Source organism: Ornithorhynchus anatinus, chromosome 16 (genome assembly GCF_004115215.2).
Source record: "Ornithorhynchus anatinus isolate Pmale09 chromosome 16, mOrnAna1.pri.v4, whole genome shotgun sequence".
In the NCBI taxonomy this organism is placed as follows: domain Eukaryota; kingdom Metazoa; phylum Chordata; class Mammalia; order Monotremata; family Ornithorhynchidae; genus Ornithorhynchus; species Ornithorhynchus anatinus.
This window is the reverse complement of record NC_041743.1, coordinates 4,636,103-4,662,671: the sequence shown is the minus strand read 5'-3', so window position 1 is coordinate 4,662,671 and position 26,569 is coordinate 4,636,103. Positions and strand designations below refer to the sequence as shown.

The 26,569-nt window shown below is 50.6% G+C and overlaps 1 long non-coding RNA gene across 1 annotated transcript in view; it reads left to right on the top strand.

The window, feature by feature from the left end:
- LOC120638886 overlaps positions 1-17,209 on the top strand; it is a 49,612-nt gene extending 32,403 nt beyond the window's left edge. The window contains exons 2-3 of the long non-coding RNA XR_005660916.1: positions 16,474-16,609; positions 17,180-17,209. This is a non-coding gene — a long non-coding RNA (uncharacterized LOC120638886). The remainder of the gene's footprint in view (positions 1-16,473; positions 16,610-17,179) is intronic.
- The last annotated feature ends 9,360 nt before the right edge of the window (positions 17,210-26,569 follow it).

Here is a 26,569-nt window from a genome sequence, read left to right as displayed (position 1 = left end):
TGAGTGCTTAAGGAGTACCGGCAGAAAAACCCGCCCAATCAAGATGATCTTTGGCTAGGAGGAGCTCAAACCTGAAAATGAATCTAAAAGGCCTTTTAAAATTCCTCGCATCCCCCAACTTCACCTCCTATTAGCCTCTTTCATAAAAGCCACTTGGCTATTCGGAGATCAGGATAGCTCCTCCTTAAGTTACATAGTAAACGGAGAACTGCCAATTACTCCGCCTGCTGTTTTATGGGCAGGTCCTGAGGGTTTTATATCCCCTTTCATTCTGTCCATACCAAGCAGCTCTCCTATGGATCAGCTGAAGACGAATGTCCTTCACCTGTATGGACGTCTTTAACCGTGTGGGCAAAACAAAATGAAAAGTGACGCCCCACAACCTTTCTCTTTTCTCTCTGATTCCCAGGTTCACTGTTCTGTGCTCTGGAGTTTTGATGTTAGCGGGAGAGAAGCCCCTGTCGTGAACGTTGGCTACCTTTGCCGGCCGTTGGGGGGGTTCTTCTCGCTAACAGTGACCACTTCCTGAGGCGAGAGGCTTTTTCTCTCCCCTCGTCCTGCCTCGGCGCCCTCTTTCCCTTTCATTTCCGGATCAGGTGGTCGAAACTGTGGAGCCCTTCTTCCTTGACCAAGAACTAAATTCTCCAGTGCCTCCTCTCTCTCCCTCTTGTGTTTTCTCTCTCTCTCTCTCTGTCTCCCACACATACCTCTTCAGTCCCATCTCAGAGCACCAGTCGTGTCATCGATGCTCATAAATCGAACAAGCCTTGGCCATCGAGCCGAAGGAACGTGTCCCTTTTTGACGGCTCTGTCTTCCCCTCCTTGGGTCGACGTTTGAGCCAAACCCAGGGAAAACTAGTCAGGAACCAAATGGAAGTTGCATGAACTTGGAGGCCGTTAGCGCCCCCCGATTTGTAGCTCCGCTCCGAGCGAGCGCGGGTTTAACCTTGCAATTCCCACAGCAGCCACCTCCCCTCCCCCATGTAGAGATTTGGAGAAGGTGCGGTAAGAGGAGGCCCGCCGCTGGAATCTTCTGAAGCCTAATGAAACAGAAAACATTTATGGGACGAGTGGGAAAGTCTTCTGGGTCTGTAAGATCGGAATGGAAATGCCTGGGGAAGGCAGGCCCCGATCTGGATCGACTCCCAAGACCGGTGGTTAGTCTTTTTCAAAGTCAGCAAGGTGACTTCCAAAGCGGGGGCCAGGCTCCCCTTCTGGATTTGAGAACGCTTTTCCTGGACATCTCTTCTTGAACTTCTTTTTCAGCCTGTCTCAGCTCAGCTTGCGAGAGGAGGCAGAGGCTGGGGGAGAAGGACCGGCAGAAGAACCATTCAGTTCCGAAGTCCTGTTCCGCCTCTTCAAACAGAATTTAGGCTCTTTTCTTTTCCGTTCCATCAGAGGCACCGCGGTCCAGCGGGAAGAGCAAGGGCCTTGGAGTCAGAAGACACGGATGGTGATCCCAGATCCGTCACTTGACTTCTGTTTGACCTTGGCCTGGTAACTCAACTTCTCTGCCTTTGTTGCCTCGGATCTGTAAAATGGGGATAAAATGCCCGTTCCCTCTCCCTCTGAGACTGTGCGTGGGACAGGGACTGGGTCCCATCTGCTTATACTGTATCGGCCTCAGAACTGAGTACGGCGTTTAACAGATGCCACAGTTCTTGTCAGTATTAAAATCGTTAACAGTACCTGCACTGGTTTGGGTAGGAGTGGAACCAGAATTAGAGAAAGATGGAAGTATCTGGTTAAGGGCTGGAGCACTGGGAGAGAAAGAGGGGGGAATTAGGAGACACCCAGAGGTGAGAGATGATAGGAGGGAAAGTGCTCTTTCTTCCAAAAGGAAAGATGAGCACTGTTTTGTTGATATGGCCGCAATCACATGCCCACAAATCATGCCGGCGGTCAACTTCTCGTGGGCAGGGATCGTGTCTACCAACCCTTTTGGATTGTATCGCTCAGTCAGTCGGCCAATCAGTCGTACTTATCGAGCGCTCACTCCGTGCCGAGCGGGCGTCGATGAGGACGGAGAAATGATTTTGCCGGGCGGCGCTGAAGCCCACGGGGATGAACTTGAGGTGGATGAGGTCGGCCTGATTTCCAGATTACAGCCAGGAGCGCTCGGCGGCTCCCGCACGGGAGCGAAGGAAGAAACCGTGGAGGCGATTGTCCTCTCCCAAGGGTTCTCCCAGTGTTCTCTCCCACGGTAAGCACTCGGTAAATACCGCTGATTCGTCAATTGTCTCGAGCAGCCCCCAGAGAAGGAGGGGGATGTCTCAGGCCTGGTTTCTGGCTCCTGGATTACCATCTCCTCCTCTTTCCACCCAGGAGGAGGGGAGCCACCTAATGGGGTCATCTTCTTGCCGGTTTGCGTACTTTCCGGCCGGAAGTTGGAGACCCACAAACGTACCAGGTGGCCACCTATCCCAGCCTGACGGGCAACCTGTAGATCTTACCGTGGCCACCCTCTCCTAGCTGCAAATCCGAGACCAGTCAGGGGACTGACCGGCTGAAGATATGGACTATCCAGCCTAAACCCCGAAGAATGGCCACCCTGAAAGGTAGTTCAGGATTGAACAATCTCACCCTTGTTTCCCGGTCTGTTCTTCCCAGACAGGGAGTCTTTCCTCCCAGCAAGTGATGACTTGGTTTTGCGTTCAGAACTTCCTTCTGGTTTGCAGTTCGACTCAGGATCTCCGCGCTCTCTCTGCTGAGACACAGCGGTGACGATGGGAGGCTGCGGGGATTGGCATCTGTCCCCCGGAGGTTGGCGCGGTCCCAGAAAGAGAGCCCCCCTCTTCCAGCAGTTTCCCTTTGGGTCCCGTGAAGCTCGGGTTTGGAAGAGGTCAGGGTGCGAGACGAGGACTTTGGTCCTTGATCTGATTAGCCCCAGCAGGTAGCCCTCGGTCTTTATCATCTTTTCTGCCAGTGCAGGAATTTCTCCTCTTGGTCAAACCTAACTATTGCATCTGTGACCTGGTCACCGGGTCAGAGGCCCCGGGGTCTGGTTTAAATGAAAAAACCTTCTGCCCCGCTTCCCAGCCGCTCCAGACTGGCCAGCTAGGGAAAGTGGACGATGGGAAAATCCAAAGGTGATTTTCAAGGTGACGGAACGTTCTGAGGGGCTATAGGGAAGCGGCGTGGCTCAGCCCGGGCTTGGGAGTCAGAGGTCATGGGTTCGAATCCCGGCTCTGCCACTTGTCAGCTGTGTGACTGTGGGCGAGTCACTTCATTTCTCTGGGCCTCAGTTCCCTCATCTGTAAAATGGGGATTAAGACTGTGAGCCCCACATGGGACAACCCGATTATTCCTGTATCTACCCCAGCGCTTAGAACGGTGCTCTGCAAATAGTAAGCGCTTAACAAATACCGACATTATTATTATTATTATCTGCTGCCTCTCCCAGGGAGCTGAAGCAGAGAAAATCTCATATCGGCTGTCCATTCCAGGCTTCTCTATTTCCACTCCTTCCCTGGGGGGGGGGGGGGAGGGGGGGGCCAACGTACCCATCAGATGCAAACAGTAAAGGGAGCGATAATCCCGGATTCCACTCACCGGGTATCCCTTTCCCAGGGGACCGTTGAAGAAGCCTCCAACCCTGCTTCTTTTTGAGCCTCTGTTTTCCCCCATTTTCCCATGGTCTTTTTATTATGACCAGGGATCAGTGGTCGCATCCTTCTCCTTCCAAAACATTCCGACCCTAATACTCCGGCGTATTGGACTCTCCCAAGCGCTCAGTACAGTACTAAGCAAGGGTGCCATCAGATGCCTACCGGGGTGGAGGTCTACCGGAGCTGCGCCGTTTTCATGGGACATGGATAATAATAATAATATAATAGTAATAATACTATCAATAATGAGAAGCAGCGTGGCGTAGTGGATAGGGCAAGGACCTGGGAGTCGGAAAGACCTGGGTTCTAATCCCGGCTCCATCCTTGTCTGCTGTGGGACCTTGAGCCAGTCACTTACCTTCTCTGTGCCTCAGTTACGTCGTCTGTTAAAGTGGGGATTTAGACTATGAGCCTCTTGTGGGACAGGGACGGTGTCCAACCCGATTTGCTCGTACCCACCCCGGCATTTAGTATACGGTGCCTGGCACCCAGTCAACACTTTATAAATACCACAAGTATTATTATTAATCTTGCATTATTATCGTAGTAACGGTAGTATTTGTTACTACTAATCCGGTACCAGTAAGTTAAGTGCTTACTAAGTGCCAAACACTGTACTGAGCACTAAGGTAGGTGAATGACCGATGGGACTCGTGTCCAGTGAACCCAGCCACCCTCGGGTCCGCCTTCAGACCGTAAGCGAGGGAGGTCATCGGGGGTGGTGACGGGATGGCGGAGGGGCAGCCGCACTCCGTAGGCCCCCCCTAGACTAAACTCGTTACGGGCGGGGAGCGTGTCTACCGACTCCGTCGTACTGGGAGTCTCCCAAGCGCTCAATACAGTACTCTGCACACGGAAAGCACTCAACAAATAGGATTGATCGACTGATCGATTGTTGGGGCAGCGGTTAGAAGTCTGAAAGGACCTCACACATCAGAAATGATGCCCGGGCAAACAGGGACGAGGAGGGAGAATGTGTTGATCCCCTGGCAGAACTCTCTGGATGCCGTGGATTTTCACCACGATCCTTTTCAGGGGTACAGCACTTATGTCTGTAATTTTGTAATTTATGTCTGTAAATATCTGTGATTTTATTTAAGTATATTAATGTCTGACTCCCCCTCTAGACTGTAAGCTCATTGTGTGCAGGGACTGTGTCTGTTTTATTATTATATTGTACTCCCCCGAGCACTTCATACAGTGCTCTGCACACAGTAAGCGTTCGATAGTGATGATGATAATAATGATCATAATAACGGTGGTATTGAAGTGTTGACTGTGTGCTAAATTTGTCTGGGAAAGTTACTTCAGTGTTTACCGTGGGACTCCAAGTCCTTCCAGGAGTCAAATTAGACCATGGCTTTGACTTTAGCCGTCCGCCAACATTTGACACTTCTGCACATACATTGTAGATTGTAACTTGAGAAGCAGTGTGGCCTAGTGGATAGAATATGGGCCTGGGAGACAGAGGACCTCGGTTCTAATCCCAGCTCCGCCGCTTGTCTGCTGTGTGACCTTGGGAAAGTCACTCAATTTCTCTGTGCCTCAGTTACCTCATCTGTAAAATGGGGATTAAGACCACGAGCCCCACTGTGGGACATGGACTGCGTCCAACCCGATTAGCTTGTATCTACCCCAGTGTTTAGTACGGCGCCTGACGCACAGTAAGCTTTTAACAAATACCATAAAAAAAATTCAAAATGTCACCCGAATCCCAAAAGCAGCCAAAAGCATGGAATTTCAACTAACTCCTAAACCGATCCGGGGCTCCAATTCGTGATTTCCAGATTATCGCACTTAAATATATGGCTCTCTGTGAAATCTCACCCAGCATTCAGTAAATATGTTAATATTCTTCGTAGTCTATTATTTAGTTCCCTGAGAATAGTTATTTTCTCTGGTGGCCCTAGTCATAAATGCAAATTATGTTCATCCCTGTGTTTATCTCAAAAAGCATGAGCTCAGAGGTACCTAGGCGATGTCAAATTAACAATCCTGCAAAGGGATTTGGGGTTGAGAAAGCTATTCAATGTAGTTTCTACCATGAGACTCAGATTTCGGCCCTCCTTAACAGAGATGAAATCCGGGAGGACTCAGGAGGTGCCTGAGGCACTTCACATCAGAAGCCCTGGTGGGTAGGGAATATCTATCTTGCTTCTCCCCAAGGTCTGTCAGTAGGAGCTCAGTAAATATCATTCCTACCACTAGAATGTTCCACTAGAAACCGACATTCTAACAGTACCCAGTAGAAGCTCTTAAATCGGTATTAAGCCCCACCGGATGAAGATGCTTAAAATTCCATTTTTTTAATGGTACGTGTTAGGTGCTTACTATGTGCCAGGCAGTTTATTAAGTGCTGGGGTAGATACAAGGTAATCAGGTTGAACCCAGTCCTTGTCCCACCTGGGGCTCACATTCTAAGTAGGGGGAAGTAGGATCTAATCCTCATTTTACAGATGAGGAAATTGAGGCTCGAAAAGTTAAAATGACACGGTCGAGGTCACACAACAGGTAACTAATCTTCATGGGAATCTCGAGGTTCCACAGAATGAAAAATCTCCTAATTAGCTGGATCCCTATATGGGTCAGGGGAAGTGTCCAATCTAATTTTCCTGTCTATCTCGGTGCTTAGAAAAAGTACTTAACGAGTACAGTTACCATTATTATTGTTGTCGTTATGGGATTTGGAAGAGAATGGAGCGTATATCTTCCCTTTGAAAGTTTAGTAAAGTTTAACAAAACTACTTTTTTCTTTCCCTGTCCCATCTCCCTCCTCCCCGACAACACTCATCAAACTTGCAAGTGAGCAGCACCTAGAACTCCCGATGGACACCGTCAGAGAAGTGGCCCATCTATCGGTCAATCAGTCACCTTTATTGAGCACTTACTGTGTGCAGAGCACTGTGCTAAGTGCCTGGGAGAGTTCGACAAAACCGTATAACCCGTCCCCTGCCCACAACGAGCTTACGGACTAGAGGGGGAGACAGACATTAACATAAGTGAATCGAACACGGACATGTACGTAAGTGCTGTGGGGTCGGGGGTGGGGGTGAATAAAGGGAGCGAGTCGAGGTGACACAGAAGGGAGTGGGAGAAAAGGAAATGAGGGCTTAGTCAGGGAAGGCCTCTTGGAGGAGATGTACCCGTGAAGCAGGGAGCTCTTTCTAGGGGAGCGAAAGTCAACGCCCGCTTCTCCCACCAAGTTCCATTTCCCAAACGTTTAGACCGGCTCCTGGCCGAAGATCAAGGTGGTGGTCAAACTCACTGGAATCTATTCCAGGTGTCATATTCCTCCCTCCCTCTAAGCAGGGAGGGTCTAGGCTTTGAAGCAGTCGAAGCCAAATTGAGTTTGGCTTAAACCAGGCGCTTTCCGGAAGGGAAACGAGGAAACGAGACTGGCCGGTAGGTAGCTGCTATTCTGAAACTTAGGTCCAGGAGGGGTTGGGCTAAAGGAGTTACGTATGGATCATCCCCCGATCCTGTCCTAATATCCCATTCTCAACCTCCTATCTTCAAGCGGGACCGGCTGCCTGGATCCCAATCAACCACATATTCCCTACGCCGGCACAAAGTGGAAGAGAGGGAAGAAGGTGGGAGAGAAGTGGACAACCTAATTTGGGGTTCGTCTTCACCCTCTAATAGAAGTCAGTGAGAGTGTTCCGTAATATCTGGCCCTTTCTTCTTTCCAGTTACTTGGAATCCTCCTTCTAAGCTCCCGGCCCCCTAGCCCCCGCCTCTTGGAGTCCTGAGAATCACTATCCCGTCTCCCAACACCTTTCCTCTTCCCCCTTTCCCTCATTATGACTTGGCAATAAAGTCACTGGGCAAACCGGAACGATAAGCTCCAAGTCAAACGTAATGGCTGGGTCCTCTGGGACCCCGGGTCCTCTGCTTCGGACATCGTGGCGTGATGATTTATTTTATTTTATTTTTTGAGACCTCGGGACGCACGCAGCAATCGCTCGTTCTTTAAGACCAGAACGAGGTCCGTTTATCCTTCTAGCCGTGTGTTGCGGTAAAGTCAGATGAAAGCCATCTGTTCCCCATCCGGTGATCGTGTCTTCTTGATCTGTCTCTTAAAATTACACAGTTATTAGAAGCCTCTGTCGTATGTTTCCTGTTTGCTGCAACACCTGTCACATGGGCTCTGGCTCCACAGTCAGTGACTGTTGTGCTCCTGGAACACCCACGGCTTCACAGCCCCACTCTGTGGGAAATGAGCACGGGCCCGAGTTAAAGGAGGCGGGGGCCCCGGCGGGGGGCGTTCGTTGGGCTCCCCTACCATCTTTCCAGAGCCGCGTTCCGTTCTTTGTTCAGATCTTTCGTCCAGATGGGCCTGCGCTATCTTCGTTCTTCCTCCGACCTGCGGTATCTCTAAATCAACTTCGTCCAACTCCCCCGTAAGACTGTAACCAGGCCAAGAAATGCGTGTCGGGGTACTGAGGTACCGTCCCAGACACCAAGCTTCTGAGGTACTCTCCCAAACACTTAGCTCGGTGTTTAGCACTCAGTCGGTTCCACCGACTGGTTGATTGAACCACTGGAAAATATGCATTCTTTTCTTACTTTTCTTAGGTCAAAGCTTTGTAGTCCCTGATCTGATATAGCGGTAGTAGGTATGTAGGGAGCTCCGTGCTAAGCCCCGGGAGAGAATACACAGGTGGAAATTAGTCATGGTCACAACTTTAAAGAGGGACCACCCCTCCAAAGATCTGGTAAAGAAGACCAGGGCTCGGGCCAAGGCACCAGAAAGCGTGGCTGTCTTCTTGGGGCAGGGTCAGGCCCTCATGTTGAGTGACCAAGGGAAGAGTGTGAACCCGGATTCCTCCCTGGAGGTCCCGATTCTGCCGTGACTGTTTGGAACACTCATTTAGCTTCCCTTTCCCTGTTGCGGGAAGACACGGGGCGGGAAGAGCTTTGCCCGTCTCCGATTTCGTGCGGAGTTGTGTCGAGCAGTTTAGATCAGTGACGGCGTGGGGTTCTCTGAAGGAAGGGAAGGTGCGCGTGGGGGCGGCCTGAGTCTCTGTGGCATTCGAGATAGGGATGGATTAGCCCTCGGGTGCCTAATGGAGTGTGAGCTTCTCCGTCAGTCAACGAGGAGATTATGAAAAGGCACCGAGTTCGTAGCACCATTCGAAGACTTCCGCTGCTCTCCGGCCGGAGGGAACGGTGATTATTCAAAAGCCAGTCCGGCACTTAACGCGGTGTATGCCGTATCGGAAGCTTTAGATAAATCCACATATTATGATAGAGGGATGAAAGGGCGGATATCGATGTCGGGCCATTTGAGTGCTCTCTCCGCTCCCACACTCCTCCCACCACCTGTTTAAATGGACGGATCCTCCGTCAAAGCGGGAAAGGACGCTTCTAGGAATGCCGAACCATTCCCAGGGCCAACCCTTCCCAAACAAAGGGTTTTGGAGGAGGACAAAGGGGAGGAAGAGAAATACCAAGTTTTCCCTCCATCAACAGTGCTGATTTTCAGCGCACTGAGTTGCAGGGACTGAAGCAGCTAGTGGACTCGTCGGCGTCCCGTTTCTCCTTGATGCGGAGTGAGCTTCGACAAGAGAAAACGTAAGAATCTGTTCCCTGATAGGCTCACTTCCTCTCGCCTCTCTCTTGAACGAGCTTACCGTGATGGTGAGAGGATTAGTGTGGGCTGGGGGTACAGAGCTAACTTCTATTCAGTACAGTCCTCCGCACACTCGGAGCACTCAATAAATACCACCGCTTGATGAGTTGATTGATTAAACTCCCTGGGGGCAGGGAACGTGCCACTTCTTAATTTTGCACTTTGTCTTCCAAGCGCTTAATTCCGTCCTTCTGCGGAACTGTTCTCAAACATCCCATTCGAATATCAGAGTCGTCACCGTCTCTGTTTTCCTGGATAGGAAGGCCCAGGGCCCAGAAGGTACGGTTTCACGTACCGGCTCTTCTCTTCCCTGAATACGAGGAGGGTGCCAGGCTCACTAGCCATGTGGACCCAGGTATCTGGATTTGTTCAAAATGGAAAGTGCATCTATCTCTTATGCCCTGAGGGCTCTTTAGACTGGAAGCTCTTTGCGGGCGGGGAACGTGACTACCGACTCTGATGTATTCTACTCTCCCAGTTGCTCTGTAGAGTGCCTAGTACGGAGTAAGTATTCGATGAATACTAACGACCGATTAGTCCCAGACGTCCAGGACCTCACTGTCTAGTGTGGATGGAGGATTTCTTCCAGCTCCGTCGGCCCGGGCGATATTTGGGGAGACGGATGATCTCTCTTACCTCAGTTTGCCAAATCTGTTAAATAGCGGTAGTCATCGAGAGTATTTATGGATCATCTCTCGTAGGCATACGGAAGCAGCACGGCCTAGTGGATAGAGCGCGGACCTGGGAGTCAGAAGGGCCGGGGTTCTAATCCCGGCTTCGCCACTTATCTGCTCTGGGACCTTTGGCAAGTCACTTCTCTTCTCTGTGCCTCGGTTACCTCATTTGTAAAATGGAGACTAAGATTGTGAGCCCCAGGTAGGACTGGGACTTGATTGGGTTGTGTCTACTTGACACATAGAACAGTACTTGACACATAGTAAGTGCTTAACAAACATTATTATTATCATCATTGTTCAGAAGTAAGGCACAACGTGATCCTTGCCTTCCAAGGGATTAAGGTGGGGAACTAATTTAGTAGCTAATCTGTCAGTTGGTTCAAAGCAGTGACATTGTTTGAGCTTCTCCAATGGAAGGCTGAAATTGGAGTAGTGGGAGTGATATTCTGATCTAGCCAAGGCTCTTCACAGACAAGCTTTGGACTAAAAATTCTCCAGAGAAAATGTTGGAATTTTAATTTCAAGCTGATCCGGAAACATTCCGAAACCTTCACAGTGTTGAGGCGCTGCTTCTTCGAGAACCAGCCGGGGCCTGAAAAGGCAGAAATTGTGGGAAGATTTAATATAAACAAACCGAGGAAGAATTCCAACCTTCCAACCTCACACCTTTCCAGTGGAGCAGTCGGTTTGATTTTTTTTTCAGAAATGACCGAGCAGGAAGCCCGGTTTTAAACCAGCACTCTGGCTATTTTAGTAGCCTATATTTCACCTCAACCCAAAGCCTTTGAAAGAAAGCCCAGTCTTCTTGAATTTGACACCTGGAAATCATTGACTTGAAAAAATAAGCCTATTTCCCTGTCTACCATTTATAAGGACTACGTACACATTTATGATTGGGTTCCCTCGCAGACCAATCTCGAAAATCTCGGGCCCTTGAACTCGAGCCAAGTAGCGGTAGAGTCTACGCTCCTTGTGGGCGGTCACTGGCGTCTACCGACTCGTATAAATTGTCTTTTCTTCAGGTGCTCAGGGCCCCGCTCTGCCCTCAGGAAGCACCCAATAAATACCATTGATTGAGCGAGCGATAGTGGTAATAACAGAGTGGATAGCATTTTGTGACAGCCTACAGGGTATGAGACACTGTATTGAGCACTTGGAAGACAAAGTACAAAAGAAAGAAGTGACACATTCCCCGCCACAAGGAGCTTCGTCAATCAGCGGCATCTGTGAGTGGTAAATTAACTTTTTGAGCACTGATTGTGCGTCGAGCACTTTACCGAGCTCTTGGGCAAGTACAAGACAATAGACCCGGTAGACGTGATCACTGACCACGAACAGCTGATTGACTAAAGGAGGGGGCAGACAATAAATTACAGATGGATATGAACGTACGGATGGAGGTGGGGTGAATATCAAGTGCTTAGAAGGTGCAGACCCAAGTGCGTAGGTGACGTAGAAGCAAGGAGAGGGGGCTTAATCAGAGAAGGCCTCTTGGGGGAGGCGTGATTTTAGGAGGGTTTTGAAGGTGGAGAGAGCCGCGATCTGTTGGATGTGAACGGGGAAGGCGTTCCAAGCCAGAGGGAGGATTCGGGTCAGCGGGAAGATAGACGAGATCGAGATTCAGTGAACAAGCTGGCATTAGAGGAACAAAGTGTGCAGGTTGGGTCGTAGTAGGAGATCGATAATGAGGTAAGGTAGGAGGGCGAAGTCTCGCTGCCTCTAAGCCGAGGGTAAGGAGTTTCTGTTTGATATGGAGAAGGATGGCCCACTATTAGAGATTTATGAGGAGTGGGGAGATGGCGAACTGAGCATTTTTTAAGGAAAACGTACCAGGCAGCAGAGTGAGGTAAAGACTGCAGAAGGGAGAGACTCGTGATTCATCTTACTGTCCGTCTCCTCCCCGCCCCGGACTGTTAGCTCCTTGTGGGGAGTGAACGATTCCACCAACTCTGTCGTATTGTACTCTCCCAAGTGCTTAGTACAGTGTTCTGCACACAGTAAGTGCTCAATAAACGATGGATCGAGGCAGGGAGGTCAGCAAGAAGGCTGAAAGATATGTGCTTACCAGCTAACAGGAGAGTACTTACAAACGGAGTAATCGGTACGGTGCCTGGCACATAGTTAAGCGCTTAATAAATACCGTAATTAATGAATCGTAGGGCTAGTCGTTCAATCGCTCTCCCATCCCCGCTGGGCCAGGGGCTAGAACAATTCATCCAGTGAGGCAACCTGAACAACGTTTCCACCCCGAGACATTTAGTATAGTGATGCGGGTAGATTTCCCCAGCCACAAAATGTCCCGGTTGAATTTCCCCTTCCTCTTCCCATGACCCCATCCCAATTCACCGCGCCGAAGGAAGCGACTTTTTCCGTTCAGACCGGGGACGGGATGGGGAAACTTGGCAGCGTCTGTGATGAAGGAAATCCAAGCCGAGGGCCAAACCCCGTCCTCTGCCCGGGCTGAGACGAACATCTGCAACTTGGACACGGACGTTTCTTTCTGTGGGGAAATTTTTCCCTCATGCCTCAGATCAGACCCTCTCCTCGGGTCCCCACCGGGTGCCTCCCTTCCAGGTCTGATGGCCAAGCGGCCCAAGACCAGTCCGGTCTGACTGGGAAGCGGGTCGGCGGTGTCGTGGAGGGCTGGCCTTCCGGCTCGACGCCCAACTCCCCGAGAGCAGCGCCGTAGCGACAGGCGGGAGAGAAGGGCCCTTCGGTCACCCCACGGTGTCGAAGAAATGGCCGGGCCTCACAAAAGACAGGACCGCGTATCTGTATATTTCGCAGTCAGCCTTGAGAAGCAGAGTGGCCCAGTGGAGAAAGCACAAGCCTGGGAGTTTGAAGGACCCGGGTTCTAATCCTGACCCCGCCACTCGTCCGCTGTGTGACCGTGGGCAAGTCATTTCACGTCTCTGTCCCTCAGTTGAAGAAAACGGGGATATCCGTTCTCCCTTCGACTTAGACCGCCAGCCTGTGTCCATCCCGATTGACTTGTACCCACCCCATCGCTTAGAACAGTGTTAACACATAGTTAACACTTAGCAGATACCATTAAAAAGAAAAGAGCCTAGCCTCCCTTCGGCCTGTTGGGAGACATTTTTCTGGCCAGATCCTGGGTAGAAAGAATGCGCCGTTTGATGACATTTTGAGAAATCCATTTCCTGGAAGCTCTCGGCAAGCTGTGAGTGGAAACTGCGTCGGAGGGGAGGAGTCCGAGCCCGTATCAGCCGCAGAAATAGTCTCAAAGATTTACCAGGCTGCGTACACATTTTGCCAGTCTGTCCTACCCCAGAGGGTATGAAAATCGGTATTTTTTTATCCTTACCTGGCCCAAATTGTAACAGTTTTGGAAATAACCACTTACCTAATCACCAGGGATATTGCCATAATATGGATATATTTTATACGCTCATACAGATTGGACGATATCCAGCGTATCGCCTCACCTGAGCGGTAGGTGCTCAGTAATCGATCAGTGGTATTTATTGAGCTCTTACTACGTGCAGAGCACTGTTCTAAGCACTCGGGAGAGTACAGTACAGCAGAGCTAGCAGACATGCTCCCCGCCCACGGCGAGCTCACGGTAAACAGCATCTCAACTGCTGCAGACCCAGGGAGCGGAACGAAGAGTGCGATTTTCAGAGGGGGGTTATGAAGTATCTAACTAGACATTCCGACGATCCTGGCGATGTTGTGTGGGAATTGAGGAGCCGCCAATATGCACTCTTGACTCATTTGTTGTTCTGAAATGGGGCCCTAGCTTACTTCAGCCAGGGGGAAAGACGCATATAGGTTAATTTCTCAAACTGAACTGTTGGATTCTTTTCCTAGATGCCTTGAGAGTGCTCTTCCCATGGTGGACGCTCAAAAACAACCTGATTAGGAGGTGGGGGATGTGATGATGAGATGATCTAAATTATAAACTCCTTGAGAGTGGGGCTCGCGTCTACTAAAGGCCTTTACTCTATCCTAAGCTCCCTTGACCGCTCAGCTGCCTTAGTACAGTGCTCAAGCGCTCGGTACAGTGCTCTGCACATAGTAAGCGCTCAATAAATACCACTGGACGAATGAATACTGTTGACCAGCCCCTTCTCCCCGAAGCATTATAATAATGTCGGTATTTGTTAAGCGCTTACTATGTGCAGAGCACTGTTCTAAGCGCTGGGGTAGACACAGGGTAATCGGGCTGCCCCACGTGAGGCTCACGGTTAATCCCCATTTTACAGGTGAGGTAACTGGGGCACAGAGAAGTGAAGTGACATGCCCACAGTCACACAGCTGACAAGTGGCAGAGCCGGGATTCGAACCCACGATCTCTGACTCCCCAGCCCGTGCTCTTTCCACTGAGCCACGCCGCTTCTCATGATCCGACCCCGGCTTCACCGACACCGTCCTCTCCCGATTCTCCTCCCGTCTCTTTGACCCCTCCTTCTCGGTTTCCTCCGCTTCCACCCTCTTCCGGTGGGAGTCCCGCAAGGTTCAGTTCCGAGTCCCCTTCTATTCCCCATCTCAACCCATTCCCTTGGAGGACTCATTCGCTCCCGTGGTTTCGACTACCACCTCTATACAGGTGATTCAGGAGAAGGTCTGCAGTCTCCCATTCCTTCCTGACTTCAGAGCATCTCTGCCCGGATGTCACGTCGACACCTCGAACGAAACGTGTCCCGAACCACTCGTCTTCCCTCCCGAACCCAGTCCCCTCCCGACTTTCCCTTCACCGGGGACAGCGCCACCCTCTTCCCCGTCTCACACGTCCACGATCCCGGTGTCGTCCTCGACTCGTCTCTCACCCGACACGTCTGTGCGGTCCTCAGTCCTGCGAGCTCTACCTTCACGACACCGCTGAAGTCCGTCCTTTCTTCTCCGTTCAAACTGCCACTACGCTGATCCGAGCACTTATCGTATCCCGCCTTGATTACTGCATCGGTCTCCTCGTTGACCTCCCCGCCTCCCGTTTCTCCCCCTTCGGTCCACAGTTCACTCTGCCGCCCGGGTCGTTTTTCGAAAAATAGTTCGGCCCGCATCTCCCCGCTCCTCAAGAACCTCCAGCGGTTGCCCATCCACCTCCACATCAAACCGAAACTCCTGACCACTGGCGATAAAGCGCGCGATAAAGCTCCCCTTCTCCCTCTCCTCCCTCTCCCGCCCCCCCTTCACCTCTCCGCAGCTTAACCCTCTTCTCCCCCCATCTCCCTCCGCTCCTCCCCCTCTCCCTTCCCATCCCCTCGGCACCGTACTCGTCCGCTCGACTGTTTATATTTACATTACCCTATTGGTTTTGTTCATGAAATGTACACCGCCTCGATTCCATTTAGTCGCCGTTGTTCTTACGAGACGTTCTTCCCCTCGACTCTATTTGTCGCCATCGTTCTCGTCTGCCCGTCTCCCCCGATTAGACCGTAGCCCGTCGAAGGGCAGGGGCTCTCTCTATCTGTTGCCGGCTTGTTCATTCCAAGCGCGTAGTACAGTGCTCTGCACATAGTAAGCGCTCGATAAATACTTTTGAATGAATGAATGAATGAAAGCGCACAATCAGTTTGCCTCCTCCTGCCTCACCTCTCTGATTTCCTACAATAACCCAGCCCGCACACTTCGCTCCGCTAATACCAACCTAATCACCGAACCTCCATCTCGTCCGTCTCGCCGCCGGCCCCGTGCCCACATCCTCCTTCCGACCTGGAACTCTCTCCCCCTCCATATATAACAGACCGCCACTCTCCCCACCTTCAAATCCCATCTCCTCCAAGAGGCCATCGGTGATTTATTTGCGTGCCTTCTCCCCTCTGGACCGTAAACTCCTCGTTCGTTCTTTCGTTCAGTAGTATTTATCGAGCGCTTACCATGTGCACAATAAATACTGGTGAACGAATGAACGAACGAGGGGCTTCCAGTACGCTCCCCGTGAGCGGGGAGTGTGTCCGCCGATCCTGAAATAGCGTACAGGATCCCCACGGCTTCGCACAACGCTCTGCACACGGTAAGCACCCGGTAAATGCCATTAACTGAATGCCAGGTGTCCGCAAGGGTGATCTGAGACCACCCTACCCGCATCCCTGCTCTCAGGATGCGTACAGCAGCACACTCTCAGACTAGACTCCTTTACTCGTTCATTCATTCAACAGTATTTATTGAGCGCTTACTCTGTGCAGAGCACTGTACTAAGCGCTCGGAATGTACAAATCGGCCGCAGGTAGAGACGGTCCCTGCCCGTTGCCGGGCTTACACTCTACTCGGGGGAGACGGACAGACAAGAGCGATAGCAGTCAATAGAATCGAGGGGATGTGCAACTCGTTAAAACAATAGCGATAAATAGAATCAAGGGGATGGACATCTCATTAACAAAATAAATAGGGTAACGAAAATATAGACAAACGAGCGGACGAGCACGGTGCTGAGGGGAGGGGAGAGAGGGAGGGGCAGAGGGAAAGGGAGGAAAAGGGGGCTCAGCCGAGGGGAGGTGAAGGGGCGATCTCGAATGTGGAGATCTACTCCCCTCGACAGGCCGTTAAACCCTCATTTGGAAAACCCATTCGCTTCTTTCCCTGTGCACCGCAGTTCCTGAAATGGGAGGCGCCCGGCCCCGTTAAGAGACACAGAGAAGATCGAACTAACATCTACTGAACCTTAAAAGAAAGATTGTTTTTCAAAATCCAAATTGTCTTCCAAAACCAACATTGCCATAAAGAAGCAGGTAACGTGACCCAATTCCCCCACCTCTTCCCTCTAGCCAAAACACAACACCCCTCTCGCCCTCCAAGTATCAATCATCAGCATAAGCGAGGCAAACGAACTTTTAATCAATAACAGCTACCGTTTCTTGTCCCGGGACTGTTTATGATTTAAAAAGGGAGAAATTTAAATCAATCCTGATGTGAATGTTTTCCCACTTGAAGGGAAAAAAAAAAAATCGCCCTGTATCAAAAGGGAGGGTTTTATGTGTTTTTAAGTGACTTTAAAAGTAAAATGAATTTTAAATTGTTTTCACATAGATCGGCTCTAGACAGAACACTGTTAAACCACATCAGATGATAAGGATGGGTGGGCCAGAGTGAATTAGTCCTCGAAGTACTTGTTCTGACTCTTAGCGGCTCTGTTCCCCAGTCACTGCGTTTGCATTCCCTTCTAGGACGAGTTATTTGCCTTAACAGTGGCCGTATTTGTTCAGCGCTGGCTCTGTGCCGAGCACCGTTCTGAGCGCCGGGGTGGATACAGGGTAATCGGGTCGTCCCACGTGAGGCTCACCGTTAGCCCCGTTTTACAGACGAGGTAACCGAGGCCCAGAGAAGTGAAGTGACTGGCCCGCGGTCACGCAGCTGACGAGTGGCAGAGCGGGGATTCGAACTCGTGACCTCCGACTCCCAAGCCCGTGCTCTTTCCGCCGAGCCACGCCGCTTGACCGTACAGGAGGCGAAACCCCCAGGCTTGTTAGGATACGGTTCTCCGAGAGCCCAAGGTAAACAAAGCGAGCCTTGCCGCGAAGCCGACCGCGTTTGCCCGGCGTGTCGGCGCAACCCAGAAGAAGTCGTGTTGAACAGTGATGATAGTAATGGCGATCAGGGTAATATTAGTAATAGCAGCGTCTGTTAAGTACCGAAGACTGTACCGGGCACTAGGGTAGATACGGGTCTATAGGCTCGGAAACATCCCGGTCCCACGTGGGGCTGACATTTAAGAAGGAGGGAGACTAGGCGGTGAATCCCCATTTTACGGCTGGGGAAACTGAGGCACAAGGAAGTTCAGCAACTTCCTCAAGATCACGGAACAGGCGAGCGGCAGAGCCGGGGTTAGAACCCAGGTCCTCCGACTCCCGGGCCGGGGTTCTTTCCACCCAGGCCACGCTCAGGGCGATGGGAGTGAAATTTTAACGTTCCCCGAAAGAATCTCCGCGTACGTTTTCAGGGACCCCAGCGGGCGATAACCAACCCCATCTCGACGACTCACGGATAAAGCTTCTGTCACCCAAGGGTCAAGAGTGAGCACTAGGTGAGATCAAGTACGAGTGGTACGGGGCCTTTCCTCCTGAGCTGTTAACTTGTCTTATTTGCCTTGTGGAACTGGTTGATATTCGGTCTCCGACCACCTCGAGGTGGAAGCAAGTCATCTGTCTTTCACATCAATCAATCCATCAGTGGTATGCATTTATTTTCTTCACGGTATTTGTTAAGTGCTCGCTTAGTGTGCTTACTTACAGTATACGTACTTATTTACAGTTTACTGCCCTATAATGAGAGTTGGGACAGATACAAGCTAATCGGGTTAATTTTTAGCTACCCCAGTGCTTGGAATATTGTTTGGTACGTAGTAAGCAGCAGAAGCAGCATGGCGTAGTGGATCCAACCGTATAATAATAATAATGATGATGATGTTGGTATTTGTTAAGCGCCCACTATGTGCCGAGCACTGTTCTAAGCGCTGGGGTAGACACAGGGGAATTAGGTTGTCCCAGTGGGGCTCACAGTCTTAATCCCCGTTTTCCGGATGAGGTAACTGAGGCACCGAGAGGTTAAGCGACTTGCCCAAAGTCACACAGCTGACCAGTGGCCGAGCCGGGATTCGAACCCATGACCTCTGACTCCAAAGCCCGTGCTCTTTCCACTGAGCCACGTCGCTTCTCTCTTCCTTACCCTATTTGTTCTGTCAGTGAGATGTACGTCACCCTGATTCTATTTATTTGCCATTGTTTTAATGAGACGTCCTTCCCCTCGATTCTATTTATCGCCGTTGTCCTTGTCCGTCCGTCTCCCCCGATTAGACCGTGAGCCCGTCGGTGGGCAGGGACCTTCTCTACCTGTGACCGATTTGTACACTGCAAGCGCTTGGTACAGTGCTCTGCACATAATAAGCGCTCAATAAATACTGTTGAATGAGTGAACGGAATAGAGCACGGGCCTGGGAGTCAGAAGGTCACGGGTGCTCATCCCTGCTCCGTCACTTGCCTGCTGTGTGATCCTGGGCGAGTCTCTTCGCTTCCGCGTGCCCGTAAAATAGGCGTCGAGACTGTGAGCCCCACGCGGGACAGGGACAGAGTCCAACCTGATTTGCTCGTATCCACCCCAGCGCTTCGTACCGCCCCCGGCACGTAGTAAGCGCTTGACGAATACCATGATTATTACTATTATTGTTAAGTGCTTAATAAGTACCCTTATCATTACTAATCCCCCCCAGGAGACCAGGAGCCCCCAGGTCGACTCACTCCTGTCTCCCGGCCCCGTGCTCTTTCCACCAGACCGTGCCGCCTCCCACCTGCGGGGAAGAGGAAGGGTGGAGGAGCATAGAAGCCTTTCACAGCGGGAAGAGTCATTCACAATTCTGGCATCCAGCACAAACCCCCAGGATTGAGCAACGCAGCCCTTAGAACTCCAAAGGCGTCAGAGCCGGTTTCAATCTCCCCCTCCCGTCTTCGGGTCCGGCGACGCGTAAGGGGCGAATGCTCGGGAAGACAGATCGCAATCTGGGGAACATATGAAGGATGATCAGGAGATGATTCATAATCCTCAACTTGGCAGGAAGAGAAGTGTTGGGGGAAGAGCAATAAGCAGAGGGGATCTATCTTGTCCCATTCGTGCAGTTTCACTGCAGCTAAGGTTAGGGTCTCAGCAGTCAGACGCCTACGGGGTTCACCGGAGTGACACCTTGGGCGTTCATCTGTGTCCCGGAGTCACGTGAAACGCCAGTTCCTCACTGGGCCAGAGGGGAGATTTGTTTTCCCCCAAGATCCACACAGCGCAGATCGCATCCTTCCCCTTCCCACCCCTTACTTCAGGGAGTTTCTCTCTCCCAGTCGCAGTTCGACCCTGACTCCAGCACAACTCGGGAGACCGTCTCTGGTACGGATGAGGCCGCTTTCCGAGCCGAGAGGTACCTTTCCCGACGGGGGATTCTCAGCCCCAAGCGGCAGCGGCCGTATTTCCAAATATTTCCAAACGAGGCTCTTTGAATTCAATTTCCTGCCTCCGTGGGCTTTTTGTAGACTATATATATATATAGATCTCTAATTAGCTCCCTCTTAAGAATCGGTCTCTTCATTTTCAGAGCTGTACTTAGGTTTCTCGGGATGTTTAAATCCCCTCCTGAGGGGTTTTCCGTGTCTCCTGCAGGCTACGACCCCTCCGAGGAGTAATTGCGTTCCCTAGGCGGAGTGTATTCCACTTGTCCGGTGGCTGTAGCCAAGCCCGGGGAGGCCTAACGGGATCGGGTGCACTGTCCCGGATGGGGCAGTCCTGCTCTATTGGATTCTCTTTTCAGACAGGGCGTCAGAGGGAGAAGTGACTTGGCCACAGTCACACAGCAGACAAGTGGCAGAGCCGGGATTAGGACCCAGGTCCTTGCGACCCCCGGCCCACGCTATCTCCACTAAGCCACGCCGCCCCTCCGCAGCCGGTGACAGCCGGCGCCTCCCCACGTCGGAGCCGTCGGCTGTCTCGAGCCTGCCCCATCCAGACGCAATCTCTCAGCTTCCGGGAGTCTGCTGGACCCCAGTCCCTCACCCCGACCCCCCGGCAGACTCCCTGACTGCGGCTATCACCGGATGAGGGCCAGCCTAGAAGAGCGTAGCTATCAGAGCTTCCGCTTCGCTCACCAGCAGAACGAGTATTGCGCAGAATGGTAAACTTAACTTCTCTGTGCCTCAGTTCCCTCATCTGTAAAATGGGGATTAACTGTGAGCCTCACGTGGGACGACCTGATTACCCTGTATTTATCCCAGCGCTTAGAACAGTGCTCGGCACATAGTAAGCGCTTAACAAATACCAACATTATTATTAAACCTTTCTCAAGTTAATTAGGGAATTTATTAAATGCTTACTGTGGGCCGAAACAGCGGGTCACACTGGAGAAGGTGCTGGGTGGTCAGTTCGAATCCACCCCGGGCTCGCAGTCTAGAAGGAGGGAGGATAGGTATTTTATTCCCGTTTTACAGAAGAGGAAACGGAGGCCTAGGGAGGTCTTCAAGCGACTTGCTCGCGGTCACAGAGCAAGCCAGTTTTACAACTGGGATTAGAACCCGGGCATCCTCACTCCCCGGCCGATACTCTTTCCACTAAGTCGCACAGCCTCCATTCGGAGGCATCATTCGGCACACCCGCTGTCGACGGCAAACTTGCAAAAGTAAGTTTCTAGACAAAAAAACCCGAAACGACAACCCTCCTTTCAAGTAGTGTTTTTAGATTAGTTTTCAGTGAAATCCTTGGTGTTCTTTTCAGTTCGGGAGTCACCACGGGGACCTGGCCCTTGGGACCGTTCTCCCTCTGACCCATCTCCGCTCCTCTCCTCCCACCCCCACCTCAGGCGTCTTTTCACTTCGGCTGTCAGTCCGTCAGTGGTATTTATTGAGCGCTTACTGCGTACAGAGCACTCTAGTAAGCCCTTGAGAGAAAATAGAATAGAGTTGGTAGCAACGATCCCTCCCCACAAGGAGTTTACAGTCTAGAGGGGGAGACAGATATTAAAATGTCACTGAGAGGAAATGGCAAAGTACATGTACATGAGTACTGTGAGCCTGGGTGTGTGTGGGGGTGAATATCAGTCAGTCATTCACATTTATTGAGCGCTTTCAGTGTGCAGAACACTGTACGAAGCTCTGGGGAGAGTAGAACAGACATATTCCCCGCACACAGTCAGCTCGAAGTCTGAGGGGGGTGGGTGTCAAAGTGCTCAAGGGGTACAGACCCAAGTGTGTTGACCTGAATCTGCCGTCCCTCAAACCCCCGACCCAAAGTGCCTCCTTCAGTCCCCAATCCAGCTCCTCCTTCGGCAGATCCCTTTGCAAACTCCGGTTTGGTTCACCTGCCTCTAATGGAAACCTGAAGGTGGGTTCTCCCCAGAGGCTCAGTGGCAGCAACAGCACCTGCTGATCCTGTAAACCAGCACAAGACTCACACCTGCATCACATTTATTCTGAAAGAGCAAAAAAAAAAAAACCCCTACTGAACTGCATCCAGAGACAGAGGGAGAGAGAAAACACAGGGTCGGTTTTAATTTATAAATTATTATCCTTGAAAATGAAACCAAAAGGAAGCAGAGCTACCGTTCACTCAGAACCCATGTGAACTTCAGCAGACAGAGCTCAGAACTAGGAATCAGGAGATCTGGAATCCATCGCCCCTAAACGAACTCGGAAGATACTTCCCCTTTAAGAGCCTCAGTTTCCCCAGTATAAGGGAGGTGATGAAGCCCAATCCCTACCTACCCTAGGGAGGGTGGGTCTGGGGGTTTTTTATGATATCTTCTAAGCAGTTACTATGTGCCAGACATTCTTCTAAGTGCCGGGGTGGATACAAGTTAATCAGGTTGGACACAGTCCTTGTCCCTCATGGGCTCACAGTCTTAATCTCCATTTTAGAGAGGAGGGAACCGAGGCGCAGAAAAGTGAAGTGACTTTCCCAAGGTCACACAGCAGACCAGTGGAGGAGCCGGGTTCCCCATAGTGATATCCGTTGAACGCTTATTGAGCATGAAGCACTCGGGAGAGAACAACGGAACGACGACACATTCTCTTCCCCCCGGGAATTCACAGTCTAATGGGGGAGGCGGACAAAAAGGATTTATAAATAGCATTGGCAGGAGGAAAAGCGGGAAATTATACCATCACAAGACACAGGTGCCTGTCTTTAGTATTCCACACCAGTTATGTCAGCATCAGCTGTCACCTGTAGAATTGTAAGTTCTAGGAAGGCCCCGTGGCCACTGCTCAGAGCCGCAGTTCGGCTGGGTCGAGTCCGCCGGGTGATCTGGAATCTTCTCGAGCTCTTCGGCCTGTCCTCTGCCTCTACAAATACTCAGTAAAGGGGGAGTGACTGATTTGGGAGAGAAGTAGTAGGGAGGAGAAGCTGAGGATGACTGCAAAGTCACACCCTTCCCGGGACTTCTTCAACCAGACTCAGGATCTTCAACCACTCCCTTTGAAGGTGTGTCAACATTTATTCATTCAACTGTATTTATTGAGTGTTTACTGTGTAGAAAGCACCGTATTAAGTACTTAGCACTCTTACCCTCTTCCGCGTTGCCTTTTGCCCTGTTCTCAACTAGTAATTAAGAGGGGGGGGTGCCAGGATTGACTCGCTTCCTCTCATTCTTTGCTTTTAAGAAACCCGTGTTCCTTGCAACACTTTACTCAACTGTGAGGGCGCAGGTATTAAAAATAAGGAAAACAGTAGCGTTCACTTCAAAGGCTTTTCACCAACTTTCATTAATCCTGGGAGAAGTTCAGTGTGAGCTTGTGGGAGGTCTTAACGGGTAAGGTGCCGCATATTCGGTAGGAAGAATGACTTGGAACCAGCCTTTTCCGTTTCTGCCGCAGTTGGGTTTTGGGACTGTAGTGTATCAAAACTGGGCTTTCTGTTGGAGGTTGGGTTTTTTTTCCCCCTTTTTCACAGTCCCTTGAAATGTGTTCTCTTGCATTCCTGAGTTATGGAGCACCAGAACTGCCAGATGAACTTAATTTATCACCCTCCTGACTGTATTACTGTTGGATCTTTCTCTTCTGCTGTAGCTTTAAAGACGTAACAACTTGTTCTGCTAAAACCATTGAAGCCATAGCTTTAAACAGGAGCTCTTGCCATTCAAGACGATGTGCAGAGGTAAAAGTGGTCACTTCTAAATGTCTAAAATGCTGCCTTTTGGAGGCTCTGTTGAAAATGTTTCTAGTGTCCCGTTGGGGAAAAAAAAAATTCTTGGAATAAATTCCCCTTGTATCTGCTGAAATGAAACTTAACAAACCAGGGTTTATCTGTTCTTTAGTTGACCCACTCTTCTCCCCAAAGACTCTATCACCAAACTTCACCCGCAAGCATTCTACATGAGGAACAGTAGTAATTTTTGCTGGTTATACTTTAAGAGAACGCATCCCACAAAGTGTAGCCTCTGACTGTGTGTGTGTATATAGGTATTCAGCTGAACATTCAGTTATTTTTTGAGTCCACTGTTAGTAAGTTGTTTTGGATCTGACTCCCCCTGTACGTTGTAAGCTCCCTCTGGGCGGGGAGTACGTCTTGAGTTTCTGTTGTGTTTTTCCTAAGCCTTTAGTACAGATCACTGCAGTCGGTGAGAAGCAGCATAGCCTGGGAGTCCAAAGGACTGAGTTCTAATCCCGGCTCTGCCACTTGTCCGCTGCGTGACCTCGGGCAAATCGTGAAAGTTCTCTGTGGCTCAGTTCCTTCATCTGTAAAATGGGGATTCAGACTGTGAGCCCCACGTGGGACATGGACTATGTCCAACCTGACTGCCTTGTATCTACCCCATTGCTTAGTAAGTGCCTGGCACATGGTAAATGCTTAACGTGCCATGAAAGATAAAATACTGTTACCGCTATTGCTAAATACCATAGTGTGTGTACGTGTGTGTGTATATATATATTTTAGGAAGTACTAAGCACTTGGGAGAGTGCAATGTGATAGAGTTGTACTGAGATCTCCTGAGTTACTTTAAGGCCATTCACAATGCCGCCCCAGATAGACTCCGTCAGCAGCAGAAGGCCTCTTGAGGATGCTCCCCGAGTGTCACGTGCCCCATTCTGTCCTGGGGGAGGCCAACTCTAGGAACACTTGACCAGCTGATGGTGGGGATAGCGTCCCTCAGTCCTGGAGCTCTACAGAGTAGCTTGTGTCGGAGAGGTGGATCGTGGCCAGATGGATTTTGACAAACTTAATTTTCAAGTGTGGGAAAACCCAAGTTCAGATTTTCTCCCACACCATGTCTCTCTAGAATAATGCAGCCTTTGGAACTTTTGCCAAGAGAAATTGTAAGCAGATTTAAAAAAAAAAAAAAGAGCCAGAACCCCTGGGTTTTTTCAAGATACACTCCTAGAATGAGCCCGGAAGCCTGTACGTTCGGAGAAGAAGAAACGAACCACAAGATGACGTAGCCGTTTGGTGCAGGGGTGAGACAGAGTATGGATACTTGGTGTCCATAAATTTACCATTAATCCAAGGGATACATTTGTGCTAATTGACGCTCTTTTTTCACCCCAATATATGGCCCTAGAAATTGACTCCGGGAACTGAATTTATCTGAAAACCCACAGAGGGATCAGATTTCTCAACAATTTTGGTCCCAGAGCTTGGATTTTGAGAATGCTGAATAACTGTCTGGAAATGTCAGGGACCAGGGTGACTCTTTTCTGAAGGCTTCTCCCACCACTTACCTTCATCAACCGGTACCCAGAATAAGGAGAGATAAGAGGTGAGGTGCCCAGTAAGCATCAACAATTGAAGCGGGAGAGAAAACACCTAGACTAAATTCCCTGGCCTCTCGACAGCCAAAAGTAAGCCTTCTGCTCTATGGCGGGGACGTAAAGGTCAGTGTTTTGAGGCTTGAGATACCCGATGGGAACCCCTCTTGACGCGTATGGGCTGAAAATGTGGTTTTGGTACTTGGGAAAAGAACCCCCTGCCTGTACCCAGGCTCTCTGATTCATTTGGAATGTGTGAGCAACCAGACTGGGAAAGGACGAGGTTGTCGAGCAGCAGCCGGACTCGCATGAGAATGGATATTTTGGACTCGTTTCTCTACGGCTCGCTGACCCCTGGCTTGCCCAGGAGTTTTCATATCACTTTCAGTATTAGGAAACCTACATCAATGTGAGAGGGTTTATGGCTTTTATTTTTTTTTTATTGCAAAGCATCTGGTCGGACTGTCTCTGCAGCCCTTTGCGGATGAACATTCCAACGTAGATCCAGTGTTTTCTGGGATGGATACGATCCCAGGGAGATGAAGCGTGGGCAGCCATTTGGCCACTCCACTCCAAATGGGGCCGGCTTTCATTCCTTCCCCCAAATGAGCTCGACTTGGTTCCAGAGCAGTTAATGTGGGTGGGGGGGATTCTAAGGGAACTGGATGTCACCAGACGGGAAAATGCATGGGCTCGGCTACCTGGTTCTTATTTACCCAGGACCAAAATGCCAGTTTTCCGCCTGCTGCCCGAGAGGATCGAGCTGGTCCAAAAAAGTGGCCATTCGCTCAGTTTTATACCAAACAGTCCAATCTCTTAGCTGGTCTGTTCTCGTTCGGTCAAAACATGGCACCGGCCGCCTTTACGTCCAGTGATTTTATTTTCGGCTTCCCCTCTTGCTCAGCCGCTTATGGCTTAAACAATTTGCTGTGCGTTCTGGGGGCCTGGAAGGGGTAAGAAACATCTGTGGGGTAAGTTGTGAGGCGTTAGGGGTCCCCCCCCCCCCGGCAAACTTGTTGCCTCGTGCCTTGCTTGTCATTATGTTATGCTGCAATCCCAGACACGTGCCGTCACGTTTGGTATTTCTTAGCCCTTTTAGTGGCCATCCTGAGCCTTAGTGGAAAACTATGTTCTTACCCTATAGGAGTCAGGGAAACTCTGGCCTATCCCACTTGTTTCTACCCTGGTAGATGTATCTTTTTCGATTAATCACTCAGTGGTACTTACTGAGCGGTTGCAGGGTACAGATATTGTATGGAGTGCTTGGGAGAGTACAGCGCTACAGCATTAATACACCCGTCCCCTGCAGGAGAAGGACCTGGTTCTAATCCCGACTCCTCCACCTGTCTGCTGTGTGACCCTGGGCAAGTCGCTTAACTTCTCTGGGCCTCAGTTCCCTCCTCTGTCAAATGGGGATGAAGACTGTGAGCCCCATGTGAGACGGGGGCTTTGCCCAACCGGATTTACAAGTGTCCACCCCAGCGC